The sequence below is a fragment of the Myotis lucifugus genome, unplaced genomic scaffold (assembly GCF_000147115.1).
Source record: "Myotis lucifugus unplaced genomic scaffold, Myoluc2.0 scaffold_89, whole genome shotgun sequence".
Taxonomy (NCBI): Eukaryota; Metazoa; Chordata; class Mammalia; order Chiroptera; family Vespertilionidae; genus Myotis; species Myotis lucifugus.
Genome location: NW_005871137.1, coordinates 2,912,123 through 2,927,020, shown reverse-complemented (window position 1 = coordinate 2,927,020; position 14,898 = coordinate 2,912,123). Strand labels below are relative to the sequence as shown.

General features: G+C 38.1%; 1 protein-coding gene and 1 pseudogene across 4 annotated transcripts in view; one reads left to right on the top strand and one right to left on the bottom strand.

Moving 5' to 3' along the window:
* GALNT13 (polypeptide N-acetylgalactosaminyltransferase 13) overlaps positions 1-14,898 on the top strand; it is a 393,823-nt gene that overhangs the window by 95,303 nt on the left and 283,622 nt on the right. The window lies entirely within an intron of this gene.
* Positions 1,099-1,616, bottom strand: LOC106697633 (annotated as a pseudogene).

Below are 14,898 nucleotides of genomic sequence, written 5' to 3'. Positions count from 1 at the left end.
TCCTGCCACTACCACTGCTTGTCATCTATGCAGCCCTGCCCCCCTCCCCCGCCACCAATTGTCTCCCTCTGTAGGCAACAGGCGTGGGGTGCAATGGCTTGGCTGGCCTGGGCCTCCCTCTGCGGGGTGATCACTGGTCGGCCACACACCTGTCACAGCATCGCCGGCCGGTGGCCTCTGCCTCCCTCTTTTTTTTTTTTTTAAGTAAGAGTAATGTTTACTGAGCAATGCAGAACTGAGTACTATGAAGGGTTTACCAGGATGGAAATGCATCGCACCCTGCCCCTGCCACCCCCAACACCCAGAGACTACAGTATTTAGAAGTTACATGCAACGGCCAAAACTGCTGAACATCTGTTCATAACAAACAAACCATAGCATATTTATACTGTATCACATCGAGTGATTATAGAAATCCACTTATATATTGCTTGTATAAAATCTTTTTTTTGTAAAAAATATTTTTTAAAAAAAGAAAGTATAAAAAACATGTGCAGTTGAAAGCCCTGCCTGTACAGCCAGTGTGTAAACATTCAGTGAGTATGTGCTTGGGAAGGGTGCCCATACCTCATGCCCATTCAACTCCAGCTGGTCCGGCGAGGGTGTGCCCCGGATGCCACTCTGGGCAGGACCCACGGTGGGTGGGTACAGTAGGGCCTGGCACTGTGCCCTTCTTCAGCCTTGCATCAGGATCAGGGTCAGGGTCAGGGCTGGGGGCAGGCAGATTGCAGTTTCACTCTGAGTTCCATACTCAGCCATAATTTTGGTTGCAACTCATGGCTTTTCCTGGCTGTTTGGAGGTCCTTTGGGTGGGTGCCCTGGCGGAGAGGCCAGAGAAGTGCCCACAGCTGCCTGGCCCCAGGCAGAACAGCCCCCCTCAGGACTACTTTGGTCTCAGCGCTTGGTTCTGGGTTTCATCAGCCTGGGTTTCTTCCCCTGGTGTGGCTGATCTGAGTTTCACAAAAAAGCCCGGCTGATGCTGGCTGTGATGAGCCTCATTGAAGAGTTTTTCATGCAGCAAGGAAGAGCCTTCTGAGACCCTGTTTGTCCTCCCTCTCCTTATTTCCTTCTCCTTCTCATTCTGCTCTCAGCCCATGGTCACTTCTTCTCCAGCTTCTCCAGCAGTGGGATGCCTTCTGAGTCGGGGGTCTTAACATTTTCGGTCCTGACGATGCAGATGGGGCGATGCCAGCTGAGCATCCGGATGAGCTGCTGCCGCTCCTGCTTCAGCTCCTCCATCTGGGTTTTCAGCTCCGCATCATGAGCTCCAGCCGCTCAGATTCCTACTGCAGAAACTCCTTCTGCTCATTCTTCTTGTTCCTGCATGGGCCTGCCGCCACTGTGTCCTTTTTCTGGTGCCTTTCCCTCCATTTCTCTTCCTCGTCTAGCTCACTTTTCACGGATCGAGGCCTCTTGCCCATTTTCACCTCCAGGAAGTGCAAAGGGGCCATCATGGCCCCAGTGTTGTGGATGTCAGCATATTTCAGCTCCTCTGCAGTCAGGGCTGAGCTGGGGAGTCCAGTCAGGGGTCTGAGCCCTGGCAGAGATCCCGCAGTCATGGAAGGGTCCGGGATCTGCCCAGGCATCATGGCAGGAGGATTGGCAGTCCAACCCTGCAAAATCGCCGGGGGAGGCTGTGACCCAGGGGCCTGGGCCAGGCTGCAGGTGCCATTCCCACTCAGGTGCCTCCTGTCGCAGCCACCGAGTGTCCCTCCCGCAGGCTGTGGCCTGGGTCTCCCTCTTTGAGGCACTCAATCGTGGGGCTCTGCCTGCCTGCCTGCCTCATTGCCCCTAACCTCTCGCCTGTCTACCTGATCACCCCTAACCGCTAGCCTGCCTACCTGATTGCCCCTAACCGCTCGCCTGCCTACCTGATCACCCCTAACCGCTAGCCTGCCTACCTGATCGCCCCTAACTGCTTGCTGGGGGGTGGGGCCAGCCTGGCTAGGGGCCTTGGTGGTTCTGGTCTCTGGTCCTTCTGGTTGTTATGCCATTATGGTCGCTGGGCTTTTATTATATAGGATTAGCACGAATGCAAAGAAATAATTCAGTAAGAGCCAACTGTTTTCACTACAAAATTGCTTAAAATATCTTCGACTTCATAAAGTATAATATTGCAGTGTGATATGCAATATCTGAACTTTTCTCTGTTTTACTGTTAAGAGTATATTTGAAGTTTAGTGCTCTAGTCTTGATTTTTGATAAATTCTCTCATAATATTTTTGTCGAGGAGATCTCCACTTTGGGATGGAGACAATATAAAAGAAATGTTATTACCTTTTATCATTTTTATAGCATGCATTATACTTTTGGATTATATTTTATTATTAAATGTATGCTTTTGACTGTTTTAAATAGAAGAATTGAAGGCCAGTAACAAAATGTTCATGTCATTTTTGATATATTTTGTAACAGATTATTGTAAATCATTTTAAATGTTCTCATTTATAAAATGTTCTAATTCATTTACTAGTATAAACCCTTTCTTCAGAATTGTCATTTCTGTCAGAAAAATGATATGTAATGGTTAAACTGAATGTTTTTATTTTATTTTATTATCTATATTTTTGAAGGTATTACATATGTTCCCTTTTTCTCCCCATTGACCCCTTTTAGCCTGCCCCCCACCCCTACCCAGGCCTTCACCACACTATTGTCTGTGTCCATGGGGTATGCATATATGCATACAAGTTCTTTGGTTGATCTCTTGCCACTCACTCACCCACCCCTGCCTTCATTTTATTTTATTTTTTACTTTATTGAGGTAATTTTAAATATTCAGCGAGATATTAATGACTTGATGACCAAATGATGACAGTAAGGCTCTACAGTCTATAACTCAACGGATTATGTACATTACAGAACTGCTTTAAACGAATCGATACTTACTAGTACTCTGAGAGTTCATTATACAGATCTAGATAGATAGGCAGAGGTCCTATCTGGCAACCCTGTTATCACAAGCTAAGTATAGAGAATCTTGCTGCCAGTGAGGCATTTTGTGCTTCTGTTTGGGGAAAAAAAAAAGTTGTAACTTAGTTGTGTATGGTTGTTTGGATGGTTTCAAACTGGGGCTTTGACAGCTTAAGTTCCAGCTGCTCAGGCCTGTGAGTCTTCCTGTGAAAAATTGTAGACTCCCAGCCAAGTTAACTGCAGTCATTTCTGATCAATCTCATCTATATGGTAGGAATTACCCTGACGGCTCTGTTTAAAACTAATTTGGTTCTAAAATAAAAACTAATTAAAATTATTTTAAAAAATCCGAGGCAGATGTTTTGTATTTTGTATGCCTTAGAAGGCCCAGTTGTTTTTGTGAAGGCGTTTTGGTAGACTAAATGAGATATGTACACCGTCTGTTATAATATGGATCTTTTGGAGTTTAAAAGCAACTACCCAATTTGATATGCATGCTCCCTGTAGGCTCTATTTCCTTGAATGCTGTAAATATCTTCTCCAGTTAACCTAATTAACTGAAAACTGTCACTGTTGGAATTGCACTGGTGTAGCCGAAAGCTTAAAATGTACAGTTACTATTCTAGAATCAGAAGTGGTTTTAAGAATACCTAACTAAGAATGTACTTAGAAGACAGGTAACCTTATTAAGACTAAGAGAAATTTATGTTTGCAGAGAAGCATCGTTTACTCTACAATCAGGAGAACAAGCAGTTAATTTTCATTGAGAATAATATATCACTTGTGCTTGGTAAAAGACATGAGTACCGGGTACACTGTGGGTATAGACAGCTGAAGGTACTTTTTTTTTTTGCGTTAAAAGGCCCCATGTAGAGAAAAATGACTCTGCTTACTGTGCAGTACCCAAGCAAATATCTGGATTGTGTCCCACTGCTTGTTCAAAAGCTAAACAGAATACTCAACACATCCACTTGAAAAGTACTAGCAGGAAATTTTAAAATATAAATTCAAGTACTTAAACTTAAGGGCTCAAAAAGATTTCATTGTCCATTAAATGAAAATAATATAATGCTACTTATATTTCAATAGAATCACAATTGTAGAAGGAATAAAATGAGTAAAGAAAATGAGATGTGAAATAGACAGTAAATGGTGAACATTTCTTTTAAACTGTAAATTTTTAGAAACTATTTTAGGGTCGAGGATGCTCTTTTATCTTTTTCTTTTGTGTGATTTTAGTGATATCTTTAACAAAAATAATAGTGACTTCATAGATTGTTAAGAGAAACCCAAAAATATAATGAATGCTTATCTATAATAAGGACTAATGCTCTTAAATATTTTTAAATTTTAGTTTAGTACAGTTCAGAATATTTGCTTAGCATCTCTAGTATACTGTACTCTACCATTACAAAAATGCGCAGTACATAATCACTGTGTGTGTTTGGTGAGGAAGATGAATTAGACATGTAAGTATTTTTGTAAATATTTGTGCAAGGTATTATGCAACCACAATGAAAGAAAACAGTTCAAAATGAAAGTTTAGGGAAGACTTCTTGGAGGAATTGCCACATTAAGATAAAATAGTTAAATAAAAAATACATACATCTACTTATGGAACATATTGTAATGTTTAAAGAAAATTTTCAGATATTATTTCATTTGATTCCAGATATTTCACAGGTTATTTTCCTCATTTTTTCAAATGAGAAAATTTATGATAATGCAGCGAATATCCTTGCCCAACATACATATACTTCCCTATACACTTGGTACATTTCAGAGCATAGCTCAAACCAAGGTAATCTTCTTCTAAATATTCCCACCGCTGCCCGCCCCCCCCCCCCATCATATCAAGTTCCTTGTTAAAGTCAATAAAAGTAATATATAAATATAATCATATAAGGCAACAAATGGGACTGCCAGTTGACTTGTTATAAAAGTAATATCTTTTGATGTGGTAGTTTTGTTGCTATTTCCTATGTGTCGAGCTTGTCACTGTTCAGAGATTGGCACAAAAAATTTCCCAACATGTTGCATACAGAGTTATCTCAGAGTTGATATATGTAAAGTACCTTTAAAATTGGGCACGTATTTATATAGATAAGCTATTATTAGTGTTTTACTCAAGCTTGTTTCTTTTGTGTGGAACACAATAATATATAAATATAATCATATAAGGCAACAAATGGGACTGCCAGTTGACTTGTTATAAAAGTAATATCTTTTGATGTGGTAGTTTTGTTGCTATTTCCTATGTGTTGAGCTTGTCACTGTTCAGAGATTGGCACAAAAAATTTCCCAACATGTTGCATACAGAGTTATCTCAGAGTTGATATATGTAAAGTACCTTTAAAATTGGGCACGTATTATATATAGATAAGCTTTATTTTTTTTCAATATTTTTCTTTTACTTGAAACAATGCTTTATTTTTCAATTACAGCTGACATATAATATTATATTAGTTTCAGGTGTACAACCAAGTGATTAGATATTATATAACTTACTAGTACTAAGTGACCACCTCAATAAATGTAGTACCCATCTGATACCATACATAGTTATTACAATATTATTGACTATATTTCCTATGCTGTGCTTTACAACCCCATGAATATTATGTACCTCTCAATTTGTACTTCACCTTTTTCACCCATTCCTAAAACTCCCCTCCCATCTGATAACTGCCAAAATGTTCTCTCTATCTATGAGTCTATTTGTGTTCTGCTTGTTTGTTTTTAGATCCCACATATAAGTGAAATAATACGGCATTTGTTTTTCTCTGTCTGAGTTACTATTTTTTACTAGAGGCCCGGTACACAAAATTCATTCACTGGGGGTTGAGGGGGTCCCTCAGCCTGGCCTGCGCCCTCTTGCAGTCCGGGACTCCTTGGGGGATGTCCACCTGCCAGCCTAAGCTGCAGTCAGATATCCCTCTCGCAGTCTGGGCCCTTGTAGTACGGGACCCCTTGCTTCTTACCACTCATCTGCAGTGTAGGCGGGAGAGGCTCCTGCCACCGCTGCTGCGCTTGCCAGCCATGAGCCCTGCTTCTGGCTGAGCGGCACTCCCCCTTGTGGGAGCACACTGACCACCAGGGGGCAGCTCCTGCATTGAGCATCTGCCCCCTGGTGGTCAGTGCACATCATAGCGACCAGTCGTTCGGCCGTTCAGCCGATTTGCATATTAGGTTTTTATTATATAGGATGGTTGTGTCATAATCTATTGTATATATGCACCACTTCTTTATCCATTCATCTATTGATGGACACTTAGGTTGCATTCTATATTGGCTTTTCTATATAATGCTGCGATGAGCAAATGGATGTATACGTCTTTTCAATTTAGTGTTTTAGGTTTCTTTGAATAAATACCCAGAAGTGGAATTGCTGGGTCCTTCTTTGTCTCTTGTTGTGTAGTCTTTATTTTAAAGTTTATTTTGTCTGGTGTAAATATTGCTACCCCAGCTTTTTTGTTTGTTTTTATTTTCATGAAATATCTTTTTTCATCCCTTTACTTTCAATCTGTGTGTGTCTTTTGATCTGAAGTAAGCCTCTTGTAGACAGCACATGTAAAGGTCTTGTTTTATTATCCAGTCAGCCTCCACATGTCTTTTGATAGGAATATTTAACCATTTGCATTTAAAGCAATTGTTGATAGATATATCTTTATTGCCATTTTCTTACTCATTATTTTTAATTTTTTTGTCTTCTTCTTAAAGAAGACCCTTTAACACAGGAGTGGGGGACCTTTGTTCTGCCAAAGGCCATTTGGATACTATAACATAATTTGAGTGCCATACAAAATTGTCAACTTAAAAATTAGCCTGCTATATTTGGTCAAACATTTAATTAATTCACTCATAATGCCTTGTCAGGGCCAGACCAAATGATTTTGTGGGTCATATATGGCCCCCAGGTCAGATATTCTCCCCCCCACCCCCCACCCCCCCGCCTGGCTTTAACATGTCTTGTAATACTGGTTTTGTGGTGATGAAGTTGTTTAGCTTTTTCTTGTCTGGGAAGCTCTATCGTTCCTTTGATTCTAAATGATAGCTTTGCTGTGTAAACTTGGTCTTTGCTTATCATCACTTTGAATATTTTGTGCCAATCCCTCTGGCCTGAAAAGTTCGTGTTGAGAAATCAGCTGACAATATTATGGGAGCTCCCTTATAGATAACTAACTGCTTTTCTCTTTCTGACTTTAAGATTTGTTTTTGTCTTTTACTTTGACATTTTAATTATGATATGTTGTCTTGGTGTGGGACTCTTTGGGTTCATCTTATTTGGAACTCTGTGTTTCCGAGACTTGTATGTCTATTTTTTTTTCACCATGTTAGGGAAGATGTTTGTCAGTATTTTTCACATAGATTTTCAATTCCTTGCTCTATTTCTTCTTCTGACACTCTCATGATGTGAATGTTGATATGCTTGAAGTTGTCCCAGAGGTTCCTTATACTATCCTCATTTTTTTCAGTTTCTTATTTTTTTATTGTTGTTCTGATTGGGTGTTTTCTGATTCATTATCTTCCAAATCTCTGATTTGATCCTCTGCTTCACCTACTCCAAGGTTGATTCCCTGTAATTTTTTATTCATTTCAGTTAGTGTAATTCTTCATTTATGACTGGCTCTTTTTTATGTTTCATATCTCCATTTTTATGTTTCCTGCCTCTTGGTTGAAGTTCTCACTAAATTCATCTAATTTTCTCATAAGTTCATTGGGCATCCTTACAATCAGTGTTTTAAATTGTATTTGGTGGATTGCTTGTTTCCATTTTGTTTAGTCATTTTTCTGCAGCTTTTGTTCTGTACTTTTATTTGGGACATGTTTCTTTGTCTCCTCATTTTGGCTCTCTCCCTGGGCTTGTTTTTATGTACTAAATAGAACTGCTACATTGCCTGTGTTTAGTAGAGTGGTCGTATACAGTAGATATTCTATAGAGTCCAGTGGCACAGCCTCTCTGATCATCTGAGCTGGGCACTCCAGGTGCACCCTCCTCTTGTAGTTCTGTCTTTAAAAATATATATGTATGTATTGATTTCAGAGAGGAAGGGGAGAAGGATATAGAGATAGAAACATCAATGATGACAGACAATCATTGCTCGGCTGCCTCCTGCATATCCCACATTGAGGATAGAGCCCACAACCTGGTTATGTACCCTGACCAGGAATCTGACCATGACCTCCTAGTTCATAGGTCAATGCTCAACCACTGATCCATGCCAGCAGACTTGTAGTTGAGTCTTGATGGCTGTTGGTACATCAGTGGGAGAGATTTACTCTCAGGTCAGTCAGCTTCGAGGACTGGCTGGGCAACTGTGGAGGATCAGCTATGTTTGGTTCCAACCCATAGAGCTGGACTTACTTCAGGGGGGCTCTGGTGCCTACTGAGTCCATCCCATGAGTGTGTTGCTTGTGAAAGTGGTTGGGCGGTACTTTGATTTGGTCTAATGCTATCTATCAGGTGTGCTGATTCTGGGGCTTCCCAGGAGATGCCCTGCCCAAGGCCGCCTGGCATGAGTCACAAGGCAATCTGCAGGTGGCTGCTACTTGTGCTGGGCTTGGAGATGCCTGGGAGAGGCCAAGCTGAGAACCAAGTCTTCTATTGCTAGTGCCAGACCTAGGGCCATTCAGTGAGAGGTATGGGGCATGCTGAGGCCAGATTCTGCTTGAGAGATATTAGGAAAGTACAAAGCATGATGGTCTTTAGTACAAAAAAAGCCACTGGAAAGAGATTGGGTGGGCCTACAAGTTGGGTGGGATGGAGTTTCAGGGAATCAGCAAGGTAGGGCCAACAGTGTTAATCAGATTGATGGAGGGTCAATTATGGTGGCCACCTGTGGTGGTGTTGGGAGGGCGTCTGAGAAAGGAGCAATGAACTCTTCCAGCCCTTCTGTCTGAAAGAAAGCTGCCCCTCCAGCTCTTGCTCTGATGCCAGACAATTCAGTTCTTCGTCTTGTACCTTTCGTGCTGCTGACCCAGAGCTGAAGCTCAGAGGGAGTGAGTCCAAGTAAGCCTGTGCCTAGGCCCTTTTAGAGGAGAACATGGGATTCCAGTAGCTTCTCTATCTCACTCAACCACAATCCCTGCTGCGGGTTTTCACAGTCAGAAGTTATGGGACTTCTTTTTTTGCCTCTGGAACACTGGGCTTGGGGGACTGGGGTAGGATTTGCTCCTCACGGGGAATTTTTGCAGCAGAAATATTCCTCCCGATTTTTATCTGTCAGACGTGGGTGTGGGGCCAGCTCTTTCAGCTTCTCCACCCCCCTTCTACTAGTCTCAATGTGGCTTCTTCTTTATATCCTTAGCTGTAGAACTGCTGTTCAGCTAGATTTCAGAAGGTTCTGATGATAGTCGTTGTGTAGTTTATTTATAATTTTGATGTGTTGTGGGAGGATTTGAGTACTGCATTTATCTATGCTGCTATTTTGACTGGAATCTGCCCTAAATTCTTATGATTAATAAGGCCTGGGTATTAAGACACAACAGGGTAGCAAATATGTAAAAATTATTTGCCAGCCCTAATCCTTGTCTTAAGAGTACCACTGCATGTAAACTCTAAAGACATTTGGTTGAGGAAAAAATTTTTTTTAAAAAAATTAAGATATTTTATTTTAATTGGTGTAATCTTTTTTTAAAATATATTTTTTATTGATTTCAGAGATGGGAAGGGAGAGAGAAAGAGAGATAGAAACATCAATGATGAGACATAATTATTGCTTGGCTGCTTCCTGCATGCCCCCTACTGGTAATGAAGCCCACAACTCAGACATGTGCCCTGACCAAGAATTGAACCATGACCTCCTGGTTCATGGGTCAATGCTCAACCACTGAGCCACATCAGCTGAGCTTGGTGTAATCTTATAATCAATCAATTTTCTTCTCTCTATCTCCCCTCCTGTCCTTTACCCTCCTCTCCTCTCTTCTCCCCGCCAGTTCCTTACCCTCCTCTCCTCTCTCCAAATAAATGTCAGTATTTAACTTGGCACTGAGTAGTTATGTACAACATTTAATTGGCAGACTGACTTCACATTTGCAGGAAAATATTATTTACTTAACACATTTTCTTGGTTTAAATGTTAACTATTCCTCTCCTAGTTATCTCGGGTGTTCTCATCTTTAATATTATTGTTTTCAGAAATCTCGGTCTGACATAACCTATATGCGTAAAGCACTATGTTTATGTATTGGATTAAATAAAAAAAGATTAATGAAGTAATTTTATGTTCAAAATAATTTAATGCATATTAATGTTTTTGTCAGTATACTGGTCCAGTTCTTCCTATCAGCTAATTTCCCAATATCTATGCCTATTTCTTAGAATCCAGGTCCAGTTTAAAAAGCTCAGAATTTTTTTGTTTCAATAATAATAATAATACAAAAGCAATCTTATAAGTAGAAGATAAATATATTTATAAGCTCTACCTGAGGCATAGGTGACTGATGTGAAAAGGTTTTGAAAGTGAAAATTTCTATTGCAAATATCTAGAGATTAATCTGACCCATGTTGTTCATAAATACCAAATTTAATGTTGCACTGATACTTTCATGGCTATGTCTTCTCTGATTCCTGCAGCTGTTAGCTTATAGTGCAGGTGTTATAATATCTTTAAGTATTATTTAGTCTAAAAACTATTTCAAAATTACTAGAGATACTAGATTTGCTACTAGGTCATCTTATATGATGTGTTAGCAGGGGAAATTTTATATTACTCTATCACAAAGTTTAAAAAATATATTTTGATAACTGTATTAATTTAACTGGATTCTATTGTAACCCTATACATCTTATTATATACATTAAAAGATTAATCTGAAAAGAGCTATAAGTGCTTCACTAGCAGGCCAAAGGGATTCATGAAAAAATGAAGGATCAAAAACCACATTTTAAAAGGTTTAATTTAGGCCCTAGCCAGTTCGGCTCAGTGTATAGAGAGTGTCAGCCTGCAGACCAAAGGGTCCCAGGTTCGATTCTGGTCAAGTGCATGTACCTGGGTTGCAGAATCCTCCTAGGCCTGGGCCCTAGTCAGGTCTCATGCAGAAGGCAACCAATTGATGTGTTTCTCTCACATCGATGTTTCTCTCTGTCTTTCCCTCTCTCTTCTATTCTCCCTAAAAATCAATGGAAAAACATCCTCAGGTGAGGATTAACAAATAACTAACTAACTAAATACATAAATAAAAGTTTTAATTTATTGCCAAATTATTGCCAAAATTATCTCCCAAAACAAGCTAATTTTTTTCACTCCACCCTCAATTCTTGCCTTCAAATCTCTTTAATTAAGCATAATGCATATGGTCTCTCTGCAAGAGGAGAAAAGGAAAATAAGAGCTTTCTGTTAATATCTGAATAGAATGCAGTCCTGTTTATTCATGGGTTATCCCAAGAAGTATTAGATTATTTGCTAAACTTGGAAAAGAAGTGAATAACATGGATTGCTTAGAGGAGCATTTAGAACATTTATAATTTTTTTCTGAATAAGTTTTAGGAAGTTAAATAATTGACATATTTTAAATACATTGGCTTTAATATTTATAATATTAAGTACAATGTTTTTATATTATACCTTATGAAAAGTTTCAAGATTAAGCATAAACCCTTATAAATTGAATATTACATATCACAATATAGATTAAAATAATTGGTTTATTTCCTTTAGATTCCATATCTATAAAACACATTTGATGATGTTTTATCTTCTTATTAGCAAGGTTCTAGACAAGATAATAATTTGAGTTTTTTTCAGCTTTGAGATGATATATTTTAGTCTATATATATAGGGTGTCCCAAACAAATGTGTGTATATGTCATCCAGTGTAATTAATGTGGCATATTAAAAGAAAAGAAAATCACAAGTTTTGGATATGTTTTCATCCCCACCAACCCTATTCCTAGTATTAGGTACATACTTCCTTTCTGGCTTCTGGCTTTGGAACATACCCAACTAACATAATTAATAGAGTGGAGACAAAAGATAAATATTATTGTTATAAACCAGAGAAGTTCATAAGAGGCATGCCATTTTTTCAACTGGCAGTTGGCAATGGCATTGAAATGGCTAATACTAATCTCAATCTCAGTTAAAAATAACAAAGTATGTCTCAATATTTCTTATCTTTTGTATATATGAAATTCAGAAACAAACTTGTATATACAAATATATTTATCATCTCTGACAATATTTTCTCAACTGATATTCTTGCATCTCATCTATATATATGTATCTATATATAGAAAAACCTAAGTGATTGTTCTGACAGGACAACTGTCCAGTAGCTATGACATGTATTGACCACCAGGGGGCAGACATTCAATGCAAGAGCTGCCCCCTGATGGTCAGTGCACTTCCACAGCCAACCTTCCACGGCTGGCCAACCTCTCGCGGTCCTGATCAGCCCTGATTGGGACTGGGCAAGATGACCCCAATTGGCCCCCATCACCAGCCAGGCCGAGGAACTCCACCCATGCACGGATTCATGTACCAGGCCTCTAGTTTTATTATAAACAACTATTCCTTTTGCTACCACTGATTAATTATAACATTCTATGCTTATACCATGTAGTTCAAATACTACTAATAATTTCTCGTTGCCTCCAGAACAAATCTAAAATTAGTAGCATAGTTATCAACTCTTTGGTGGCAATGACCATGAGGAATACCAGTAAATAGCAAACCTCTTCCTTACATGGGTTCTAAACAAATGAAAAATGATGAAAAAATGTTATCAGTCGCAGTACTTTTATTAACGATAAAGATTAAATTCAAAGGCATAGTTTAGTATGGGAACCAATTGGTTCAGAGAATCAAGTAGACCTACCCAGTGTGACACAGGGTACTTTGAGAGGACATATCCATTATCAGCGAAATAAGTAAGAAAATAATTATGTAAATTAATAAATAAAACTTTTTAATGAATTAAAACAAATAGCAGATCACATGCTAAGTTGTTTGCAATTGTAACAAGGCATTGTTTTCATAAGGGATTTGCCATTTACACTTTTTTTCATTCAAATTAATACTAGATTATTGTTTCAACAAAGCTTTATTGAGTGCTTACTCTGTTCAAAGCATTATACTAAGTTTTGTTAGGAAACAACAGAGACTAGAAAAGTCTCTATTCTCCAACAGTTCATAAGTTATCGAAACATCTCTTTAGGTAGTCTGAAATTTGAAACAATTATTTTATGTTGATCTTTCATCAAATATTGCAGTAGTCATATTCTTCCTTAAATATGTCTAATAAAATTATTTGATCTTTGCTTAGAAATAAAATAGGGAGCTCAACAGAACCTTATTTTAAAATACTTATAAGGAACTTTGACAGTATAACAAAAGTTGGTTTGGACCAGTTTAGAGAACCTAATAAGTGCTATCCCACAGACTTCTCTGCAATGGTAGAATATTTTAAAACTCTCACTGCCCAGTATAGTAGCCACTAGTTCTGTGTGAATCTTGAATACTTGAAATGTGACTAATGCACCTGAAAGACTAAATTTCTATTTTATTTTAATTAATTTAAATTATATAAGCCACATGTGGTTAGTGGCTACCATATTGTACAGCACAGCTCAAGAGTGTATTTATAAAAATTAACTGGGGTACATTCTTGGCTAATTGATGAGGCAAGGAAGTCAAAAGTAATAAACCAAGGCAGAGAATGTTGGAGCCTCTGGGAGTCCCCGAAGCCTCCTTCAGCCTTCACTCTCTCGCTTCAGTGCACAGATAATGTGGTAGGCCTTGATATCTGATATGAAAGGAACAAATGAGCCAGACAATTGGAAGCATGAAAACTTGTGTGTCTAGGAGGTGGCAAAGTGAAGCCACTTCCACCAGGAGAGTTACATCTAATGAATTTCATAGTTTTCTTATCTAATATGTGCATGTCAAATTTAAAAAACAAACCACCCTCAATAATTACTTGCTGAGTAGATCATCAAACAAAGTGAAGTCACTTTAAGATTAGAAAGGAATAAAGTAAATAAATAAATACATAAATAAAGTAAATAAATGCAAAAATAGAATGTAAAGTACTGTGCAATTAATTCCCTTGTGGTCTGAAAACATGCATTGTATGGTTTTTAGTCTTTACATTTTTTAATGTCTCAGAATGTGATCTGTCCTGTTAAATCTGCCATGTGAGCCTGAAAAGAATGTGTTTTCTGTTGTTTGTTATTAGATGGAGTATTCTATAAATATCAATTACATCAAGCTGATTCATTGGGCTGTTCAGGTCTTCTATATCCTTAATGATTTTCTGCCTGCTAAATTTCTTGATTATTACAAGCGGAGTGTGAAAATCTCCAATTATATAGTGGATTTGTCTATTTCTTCATGCAGTTCTGTCAAATTTTTGACTCATTTATTTTTATGTTCTTTTGTTAGGTGCATACATGTTGAAGACTATTATTTATTTATGTTGATTTGCCCACTATATCATTATGTGAAAACCTTTTTATCCCTGATAATTTACTTGCTCTGAAGTATACTTTGTCTGAAGTCAATATAGCTAATCAAACTTTTTTTTGAATTCTGTTAGCATGATCGATATTACTCCATTCCTTTAGTTTTAACCTAAGTCTTTATATTTAAAATGAGTCTCCTCTAGACAACATAGATTTTTTACCTACTCTGATGACCTGACTTAGAGTATGTAGAGCATTTACATTTAAAATGGTTATTGGTATAGTTGGATTAATATCTGCTATGTTTATAAATATTTTCTATTCATTGCAATTGTTCTTGAACCTATTTTTTTAACTTTTTTGCCTTCTCTTTATATAATTCAGATTTTATGATTTTATCTTTTCTTACAACATAAATTATACTTCCTAAGTTAAAATTTTGTGGTTGCTCTAGAATTTACAATATGCATTTTAAGCTAATCTGGTTATACTTTCAAATGATGTTATACTATTTAACATATTGCACAGATAAGTTTAACAGAGAATTACCAATTTCTCCATCCTATACTTATGATACTTCT